Source organism: Lynx canadensis, chromosome F2, assembly GCF_007474595.2.
Source record: "Lynx canadensis isolate LIC74 chromosome F2, mLynCan4.pri.v2, whole genome shotgun sequence".
In the NCBI taxonomy this organism is placed as follows: Eukaryota; Metazoa; Chordata; class Mammalia; order Carnivora; family Felidae; genus Lynx; species Lynx canadensis.
Window position 1 is genome coordinate 59,433,664 of NC_044320.2, and position 11,239 is coordinate 59,444,902.

The window sequence follows — 11,239 nt, forward strand, 5'->3', positions numbered from 1 at the left end:
TCCAAAAGCATGGAGGTTAAAGAACACCCTACTGACGAATGAGTGGGTCAACCAGGCAATTAGAGAAGAAATTTAAAAATATATGGAAACAAACGAAAATGAAAATACAACAATCCAAACGCTTTGGGACGCAGCGAAGGCAGTCCTGAGAGGAAAATACATTGCAATCCAGGCCTATCTCCAGAAACAAGAAAAATCCCAAATACAAAATCTAACAGCACACCTAAAGGAAATAGAAGCAGAACAGCAAAGACAGCCTAAACCCAGCAGAAGAAGAGAAATAATAAAGATCAGAGCAGAAATAAACAACATAGAATCTAAAAAAAATTGTAGAGCAGATCAACGAAACCAAGAGTTGGTTTTTTGAAAAAATAAACAAAATTGACAAACCTCTAGCCAGGCTTCTCAAAAAGAAAAGGGAGATGACCCAAATAGATAAAATCATGAATGAAAATGGAATTATTACAACCAATCCCTCAGAGATACAAACAATTATCAGGGAATGCTATAAAAAATTATATGCCAACAAATTGGACAACCTGGAAGAAATGGACACATTCCTGAACACCCACACTCTTCCAAAACTCAATCAGGAGGAAATAGAAAGCTTGAACAGACCCATAACCAGCGAAGAAATTGAATCGGTTATCAAAAATCTCCCAACAAATAAGAGTCCAGGACCAGATGGCTTCCCAGGGGAGTTCTACCAGACGTTTAAAGCAGAGATAATACCTATCCTTCTCAAGCTATTCCAAGAAATAGAAAGGGAAGGAAAACTTCCAGACTCCTTCTATGAAGCCAGTATTACTTTGATTCCTAAACCAGACAGAGACCCAGTCAAAAAAGAGAACTACAGGCCAATATCCCTGATGAATATGGATGCAAAAATTCTCAATAAGATACTAGCAAATCGAATTCAACAGCATATACAAAGAATTATTCACCATGATCAAGTGGGATTCATTCCTGGGATGCAGGGCTGGTTCAACATTCGCAAATCAATCAACGTGATCCATCACATTAACAAAAAAAGAGAGAAGAACCATATGATCCTGTCAATCGATGCAGAAAAGGCCTTTGACAAAATCCAGCACCCTTTCTTAATAAAAACCCTTGAGAAAGTCGGGATAGAAGGAACATACTTAAAGATCATAAAAGCCATTTATGAAAAGCCCACAGCTAACATCATCCTCAATGGGGAAAAACTAAGAGCTTTTTCCCTGAGATCAGGAACACGACAGGGATGCCCAGTCTCACCGCTGTTGTTTAACATAGTGCTGGAAGTTCTAGCATCAGTAATCAGACAACAAAAGGAAATCAAAGGCATCAAAATTGGCAAAGATGAAGTCAAGCTTTCGCTTTTTGCAGATGACATGATATTATACATGGAAAATCCGATAGACTCCACCAAAAGTCTGCTAGAACTGATACATGAATTCAGCAAAGTTGCAGGATACAAAATCAATGTCCAGAAATCAGTTGCATTCTTATACACTAACAATGAAGCAACAGAAAGACAAAGAAACTGATCCCATTCACAATTGCACCAAGAAGCATAAAATACCTAGGAATAAATCTAACCAAAGATGTAAAGGATCTGTATGCTGAAAACTATAGAAAGCTTATGAAGGTAATTGAAGAAGATTTAAAGAAATGGAAAGACATTCCCTGCTCATGGATTGGAAAAATAAATATTGTCAAAATGTCAATACTACCCAAAGCTATCTACACATCCAATGCAATCCCAATCAAAATTGCACCAGCATTCTTCTCGAAACTAGAACAAGCAATCCTAAAATTCATATGGAACCACAAAAGGCCCCGAATAGCCAAAGGAATTTTGAAGAAGAAGACCAAAGCAGGAGGCATCACAATCCCAGACTTTAGCCTCTACTACAAAGCTGTCATCATCAAGACAGCATGGTATTGGCACAAAAACAGACACATAGACCAATGGACTAGAATAGAAACCCCAGAACTAGACCCACAAACGTATGGCCAACTCATCTTTGACAAAGCAGGAAAGAACATCCAATGGAAAAAAGACAGCCTCTTTAACAAATGGTGCTGGGAGAACCGGACAGCAACATGCAGAAGGTTGAAACTAGACCACTTTGTCACACCATTCACAAAAATAAACTCAAAATGGATAAAGGACCTGAATGTGAGACAGGAAACCATCAAAACCTTAGAGGAGAAAGCAGGAAAAGACCTCTCTGACCTCAGCCGTAGCAATCTCTTACTCGACACATCCCCAAAGGCAAGGGAATTAAAAGCAAAAGTGAATTACTGGGATCTTATGAAGATAAAAAGCTTCTGCACAGCAAAGGAAACAACCAACAAAACTAAAAGGCAACCAACGGAATGGGAAAAGATATTTGCAAATGACATATCGGACAAAGGACTAGTATCTAAAATCTATTAAAGAGCTCACCAAACTCCACGCCCGAAAAACAAATAACCCAGTGAAGAAATGGGCAGAAAACATGAATAGACACTTCTCTAAAGAAGACATCCGGATGGCCAACAGGCACATGAAAAGATGTTCAGCGTCGCTCCTTATCAGGGAAATACAAATCAAAACCACACTCAGGTATCACCTCACGCCAGTCAGAGTGGCCAAAATGAACAAATCAGGAGACTATAGATGCTGGAGAGGATGTGGAGAAACGGGAACCCTCTTGCACTGTTGGTGGGAATGCAAATTGGTGCAGCCGCTCTGGAAAGCAGTGTGGAGGTTCCTCAGAAAATTAAAAATAGACCTACCCTATGACCCAGCAATAGCACTGCTAGGAATTTATCCAAGGGATACAGGAGTACTGATGCATAGGGGCACTTGTACCCCAATGTTCATAGCAGCACTGTCAACAATAGCCAAATTATGGAAAGAGCCTAAATGTCCATCAACTGATGAATGGATAAAGAAATAGTGGTTTATATACACAATGGAATACTACGTGGCAATGAGAAAAAAAGAAATATGGCCTTTTGTAGCAACATGGATGGAACTGGAGAGTGTGATGCTAAGTGAAATAAGCCATACAGAGAAAGACAGATACCATATGGTTTCACTCATGTGGATCCTGAGAAACTTAACAGGAACCCATGGGGGAGGGGAAGGAAAAAAAAAAAAAAGGTTAGAGTGGGAGAGAGCCAAAGCATAAGAGACTGTTAAAAACTGAGAACAAAATGAGGGTTGATGGGGGGTGGGAGGGAGGAGAGGGTGGGTGATGGGTATTGAGGAGGGCACCTTTTGGGATGAGCACTGGGTGTTGTATGGAAACCAATTTGACAATAAATTTCATATATTAAAAAAAAAAGATAACAAAGACTGTCTATAAAAGGATGACCACTATCCTTTTGATCAAACTTCTCAATTAACATCTTGGTAAAATTGTAAGGGTAAATTGTTGCTAGATATAGGACTTGTTCAACTTTCAGGAAAAAACTCAGACTCCATTCACCTATTATAATACTCTGATTTATACCTATTGTAATGCTCAGGTGAAAAACTGATAACTAAAGAGAGGTAATGGCTTGTCCCAAAATAAATGAAGGAGAAAGTAACAAACCTATAACCAAAACATCTCTGGACTCCAATCTGGCTTACTAGGGGAAAACAAATACCAAACCTTCCTAAGGCATCTGTAGAGACTGGAACACCACTTGGCATGTAATCAGTAACTAAGAAATCTTTGGCACTTGAATAAGTAGCTAATATTTGTTGAGTTCTTCCATAATGCTAGATTCTATGATAAGTGATATGTATTATCTTTCAATTTCACACAGTCTGAGAGGATACAATTAATGTCCTCATTTTATTGATAATGATAAATTTCTATAAAATAACAGCTATTGTTTTTTTGAGATTTCCCAATAGATATCCAGTTGAGACTTTTTTATTCAAGTTCCTCAAATCTTTGAGCTTTTTCTCCAAGATTAACGCTATTTTACTAGCTCCACACTCAATTCTTCCTTCAGAAATAACTATTTATACTCTTAATTTCACAACCACTCAACATTTTAGAAAAAAATTATCCTGTGGGCACTGAACTTTCTTATCCTGGATTGCTAGCTTAGTATACATAAAGAGCTATTTAAAAGAATAAAATGGAAGAGAATCCTTATTGGGTTGGCATTTCAACAGCAGCTGTGTATATGGTCTAATTTCCCAGAAACTTTCCATTTGGTCTAATTAATTTTCAAGTGTTTTTCTGTCTTAGCTCTACTTATCAAAATACAAAAATAACAGGGATAATTAAAAAAAATAAAATCTGAACCATTTGACAAGCTATACATTGATCTCTGTTAACCCTAACATATACCTCAAAAACTCCACTGAGAGTACTGGTTCCAGTAATGGCAGAGGAGGTTGTATGAGACTAATCCTACTATACGTGGCAATTATCAACTATGTACAAAATATTTTTAAACAATCATTTGCACTGTAGAGTAACCAAAAGCAGGCAGGAACTGGAGAGAATTTGACCTTCAGGAGGCAGGAGTTGCACTGGGTGAGGTATATTTTCATTCTGTTTTCTCCTTAGTGATATCCCCTGACCTACAAAATGGGGCAGCTGAACTTAACCAGAAGGTTGTATTCTTTTTGGTGTGAAGTATCTAAGTTGGGATTTAGGACTTCTAGAACAACTGATGATTGGAGAAAACCAAAAAAAAACTAGGAAGTGGCGGGGGGGAGTACATAGAGGGAATAGTCTCAGGGTCTACAAATAAACTCTCTCTCAAACCTTGCCTGACTCCTAACCCACACATGTAGAGGGAAGATAGAAAGCAGCAGCTAGAAGATGTAAAATGTAATAAATATTTCAGCTTCTCCTTACAACAAAGAAGAAAAAGTTTGAAGAATAAGTCCCACCACGTTAGAAGGCTTAGAAACGCCTCAAGATTTCCACTAAAACTTCAGAAAGATCACATCTTGTAAGTAAAGTCTGTCTCAAACTAAGTGATTTTACACTAAGACTAAAAGCAAAAGCAGATATCCCCTAATAAAGTGTAAACCCAATCCTCCACAATTCAATAAGATCAGCTAAAAACTCAACTTCCTGCTGCAAACAAAAGCAACATTCTTCCAAGGAAGATAACAAAACCTAGACACTTTATAACATATCATCAGTAATGCCTAATATGTATTGAAATATGTGAAAATAAAGAATATATGAAAGAAATATATATGCTTTCAAAAGAATATATGCTTTCAAAAGAAAAAGTTAGTAGAAACAAATCCCAAGATGAGTCAGATGATAGAATTAACTACTAATATCAAGTATTATGTGCAAATTACATGAATATGTGCAAAAAATAATATAAAAATTATTAAAAGAAATAGGTACATTAAAAACTATATTAAAGAGCCAAGTTGAACTTCAAGAGCTGAAAAAGAAAAAACATGAGATAAAATATTCTCTACATGGACTTAAAAGGTTGAACAAATGGATCTGTGAACATGAAGACCATCGATAAGTTTCCAATCTGCGAAATAAAAAATAAACACAATGAAATGAATATTCAGTGACCTATAGGAAAATATCAAGTTGTCCAACATATGTGTAATTGAAAATCCATAAATTGAAGAAAGAAAGATTTGGAAAGGAAATGAGGGCAAATACTGACATTAATTAATTATTCATGATATTAACTTATTCAACCAAGAAATAGAGTGAACTTCAAGCAGGATAAATATAGGGGACAGAATACCAACACCCATTAGAGTCAGATACTAAAAGCAAAAAGTCTTCTTTTTTTATTTTTTAATGTTTGTTTATTTTTGAGAGAGAGAAAGATGGTGACAAAGAATCTGAAATAGGCTCCAGGCTCTGAGCTGTCAGCACAGAGCCCAATGCAGGGCTTCAACTCACAAACCATGAGATTGTGACCTGAGCCAAAGTCAGACACACAACTGACTGAGACACCCAGGCTACCCAAAATAAAAACAGTCTTAAAAGGAGCCAGAGGGAAAATAACACAATGCATATAAGATTACAGTAGTAGGAATGACTATCTTCTCATTAGAAACAGTGGAGGCCAGAAAAAAATGAACCGCATTTTCAAAGTCCTGCAAGAAGAAAACTGTCAACCTAGAATTCTATATCCTGTGAAAATGTCCTTCAAAAAAAAAAGTTAAGGATATGTTAAGCAAAAAAACTGAAATAATTTATCACCAACAGACCTATATTAAAAATTCAGGCAAAAGGAAGTTTTACAAGTTAAAGGGAAATAACACCAGATGGAAACAAATCTACAGGAGGAAAAGAGAACCGAAACATTACATGTACACCTAAATTTTTTAAAATGCTTTATGATCTTAATTTCTTTAAAAGAAAACTGATGTTTTATGTCAGCATATAACATTGATGTTGTATAACATGTATATATAAAATACATAACTAAATAGATGGGTGTAGATAGAATTATACTATTAACAACGTCTCACACTTGGGACACCTGGGTGGCTCAGTCAGTTAAGCATCTGACTCTGGCTCAGGTCATGGTCTCATGATTCATGAGATCAAGCCTCATGCGGGCCTCTGCTTGGGATTCTCTCTCTCCCTCTGTCTCTTCCCTTTCCCCACTCTCTTTATGTCTCTCATTCTCTCTCTCTCTCAAATATTTTTTAAGAGTCTTACATTTTACATAGAATGGTAAAATATTAACACTAATCCTTGATAAGCAGGTGTTTGTAATCTCTAAAGAAAGTGATAAACTAATACAAATATAAAGGAAATAAAATAATTAAAATAGAATGGTAAAAATATTTGATTATAGCAAAAGGAGAAAAAGATGAAAAGAGAAACAAAAATATAGGTGGCTCAATCATATAGGAAAGAGTAAACTTAAATCCAAACATATTCATAATTACATTAAATATAAACAGAGAAAGAGCCTCCAGTTAAAAGATCAAGACTGCCAGACCAGATCACAAAAAATAAAAATAAAAGTAAAGGTAAAATATAACTACGATGCCTACAAGCAGTATTTTTTCTAGATAAAAAACATAGGCTGAAAATAAAAGAATGGGGAAAATATAACGGGCATACAAAATACTACAAAAATAAGAAATATAAAATATTTGACCAATACTATAAATGACCTTGATCTGATTAACATATATAGACATTGAAACTACTCCTGCAAAATATATACATTCTGTTTAAGTACTTATTCTGTGTTCACAAAGATAAACTATATCTTGGGTCATAAAATAAGTATTAGTAAATGTTAGAAGAGTGAAATCTTATGGAGTATATTCTCTGACAACAATTGAATTAGAAATCAATAAAAAGAAAATATATTTTAAAAACAAAGGGGCTTGGAGGCGCAGGAAGATGGCGGCGTAGGAGGATGCTGGGCTCACCGCGCGTCCTGCTGATCACTTAGATTCCACCTACACCTGCCTAAATAACCCAGAAAACCGCCAGAGGATTAGCAGAACGGAGTCACCGGACCCAAGTGCAGACGAGAGGCCCACGGAAGAGGGTAGGAAGGGCGGTGAGGCCGTGCGCGCTCCACGGACAGGCGGGAGGGAGCCGGGGCGGAGGGGCGGCTCGCCAGCCAAGCAGAGTCCCCGAGTCCGGCTTGTAAAAGCGGAGGGGCCTGACGGACTGTGTTCCAACAGCAAGCGCGACTTAGCGTCTGGGAGGTCATAAGTTAACAGCTCTGCTCGGAAAGCGGGAAGGCTGGAGGACAAAGGGAGGGTGAGCTGCGGAGCCCCCGGACAGACGACAGAGCTCAGTTTGGCGGGGAACAAAGGCGCTCGCCAGCGCCATCTCCCCCGCCCATCCCCCAGCCAAAATCCCAAAGGGAACTGGTTCCAGCCAGGGAAATTACTCGCTCCGCGCAAACACCCAACTCTGTGCTTCTGCGGAGCCAAACCTCCGGCAGCGGATCTGACTCCCTCCCGCTGCCACAGGGCCCCTCCTGAAGTGGATCACCTAAGGAGAAGCGAGCTAAGCCTGCCCCCCCTCCCGCCGTGCACCTTGCCTTCCCACCCCAGCTAATACGCCAGATCCCCAGCATCACAAGCCTGGCAGTGTGCAAGTAGCCCAGACGGGCCACGCCACCCCACAGTGAATCCCACCCCTAGGAGAGGGGAAGAGAAGGCACACACCAGTCTGACTGTGGCCCCAGCGGTGGGCTGGGGGCAGACATCAGGACTGACTGCGGCCCCACCCACCAACTCCAGTTATACACCACAGCACAGGGGAAGTGCCCTGCAGGTCCTCACCACACCAGGGACTATCCAAAATGACCAAGCGGAAGAATTCCCCTCAGAAGAATCTCCAGGAAATAACAACAGCTAATGAGCTGATCAAAAAGGATTTAAATAATATAACAGAAAGTGAATTTAGAATAATAGTCATAAAATTAATCGCTGGGCTGGAAAACAGTATACAGGACAGCAGAGAATCTCTTGCTACAGAGATCAAGGGACTAAGGAACAGTCACGAGGAGCTGAAAAACGCTTTAAAGGAAATGCAAAACAAAATGCAAACCACCACAGCTCGGATGGAAGAGGCAGAGGAGAGAATAGGTGAACTAGAAGATAAAGTTATGGAAAAAGAGGAAGCTGAGAAAAAGAGAGATAAAAAAATCCAGGAGTATGAGGGGAAAATTAGAGAACTAAGTGATACACTAAAAAGAAATAATATACGCATAATTGGTATTCCAGAGGAGGAAGAGAGAGGGAACGGTGCTGAAGGGGTACTTGAAGAAATAATAGCTGAGAACTTCCCTGAACTGGGGAAGGAAAAAGGCATTGAAATCCAAGAGGCACAGAGAACTCCCTTCAGACGTAACTTGAATCGATCTTCTGCACGACATATCATAGTGAAACTGGCAAAATACAAGGATAAAGAGAAAATTCTGAAAGCAGCAAGGGGTAAACGTGCCCTCACATATAAAGGGAGACCTATAAGACTCGTGACTGATCTCTCTTTTGAAACTTGGCAGACCAGAAAGAATTGGCACGAGATTTTCAGGGTGCTAGACAGCAAAAATATGCAGCCGAGAATCCTTTATCCAGCAAGTCTGTCATTTAGAATAGAAGGAGAGATAAAGGTCTTCCCAAACAAACAAAAACTGAAGGAATTTGTCACCACTAAACCAGCCCTACAAGAGATCCTAAGGGGGACCCTGTGAGACAAAGTACCAGAGACATCACTACAAGCATAAAACATACAGACATCACAATGACTCTAAACCCGTATCTGTCTATAATAACACTGAATGTAAACGGATTAAATGCGCCAACCAAAAGACATAGGGTATCAGAATGGATAAAAAAACAAGACCCATCTATTTGCTGTCTACAAGAGACTCATTTTAGACCTGAGGACACCTTTAGATTCAGAGTGAGGGGATGGAGAACTATTTATCATGCTACTGGAAGCCAAAAGAAAGCTGGAGTAGCCATACTTATATCAGACAAACTAGACTTTAAATTAAAGGCTGTAACAAGAGATGAAGAAGGACATTATATAATAGTTACAGGGTCTATCCATCAGGAAGAGCTAACAATTATAAATGTCTATGTGCCGAATACCGGAGCCCCCAAGTATATAAAACAATTACTCATAAACAGAAGCAACCTTATTGATAAGAATGTGGTAATTGCAGGGGACTTTAACACCCCACTTACAGAAATGGATAGATCATCTAGACACACAGTCAATAAAGAAACAAGGGCCCTGAATGAGACATTGGATCAGATGGACTTGACAGATATATTTAGAACTCTGCATCCCAAAGCAACAGAATATACTTTCTTCTCGAGTGCACATGGAACATTCTCCAAGATAGATCATATACTGGGTCACAAAACAGCCCTTCATAAGTTTACAAGAATTGAAATTATACCATGCATACTTTCAGACCACAATGCTATGAAGCTTGAAATCAACCACAGGAAAAAGTCTGGAAAACCTCCAAAAGCGTGGAGGTTAAAGAACACCCTACTAACGAATGAGTGGGTCAACCAGGCAATTAGAGAAGAAATCAAAAAATATATGGAAACAAACGAAAATGAAAATACAACAATCCAAATGCTTTGGGACGCAGCGAAGGCAGTCCTGAGAGGAAAATACATTGCAATCCAGGCCTATCTCCAGAAACAAGAAAAATCCCAAATACAAAATCTAACAGCACACCTAAAGGAAATAGAAGCAGAACAGCAAAGGCAGCCTAAACCCAGCAGAAGAAGAGAAATAATAAAGATCAGAGCAGAAATAAACAATATAGAATCTAAAAAAACTGTAGAGCAGATCAACGAAACTAAGAGTTGGTTTTTTGAAAAAATAAACAAAATTGACAAACCTCTAGCCAGGCTTCTCAAAAAGAAAAGGGAGATGACCCAAATAGATAAAATCATGAATGAAAATGGAATTATTACAACCAGTCCCTCAGAGATACAAACAATTATCAGGGAATACTATGAAAATTATATGCCAACAAATTGGACAACCTGGAAGAAATGGACACATTCCTGAACACCCACACTCTTCCAAAACTCAATCAGGAGGAAATAGAAAGCTTGAACAGACCCATAACCAGCGAAGAAATTGAATCGGTTATCAAAAATCTCCCAACAAATAAGAGTCCAGGACCAGATGGCTTCCCAGGGGAGTTCTACCAGACATTTAAAGCAGAGATAATACCTATCCTTCTCAAGCTATTCCAAGAAATAGAAAGGGAAGGAAAACTTCCAGACTCCTTCTATGAAGCCAGTATTACTTTGATTCCTAAACCAGACAGAGACCCAGTCAAAAAAGAGAACTACAGGCCAATATCCCTGATGAATATGGATGCAAAAATTCTCAATAAGATACTAGCAAATCGAATTCAACAGCATATACAAAGAATTATTCACCATGATCAAGTGGGATTCATTCCTGGGATGCAGGGCTGGTTCAACATTCGCAAATCAATCAACGTGATCCATCACATTAACAAAAAAAAGAGAAGAACCATATGATCCTGTCAATCGATGCAGAAAAGGCCTTTGACAAAATCCAGCACCCTTTCTTAATAAAAACCCTTGAGAAAGTCGGGATAGAAGGAACATACTTAAAGATCATAAAAGCCATTTATGAAAAGCCCACAGCTAACATCATCCTCAACGGGGAAAAACTGAGAGCTTTTTCCCTGAGATCAGGAACACGACAGGGATGCCCACTCTCACCGCTGTTGTTTAACATAGTGCTGGAAGTTCTAGCATCAGCAATCA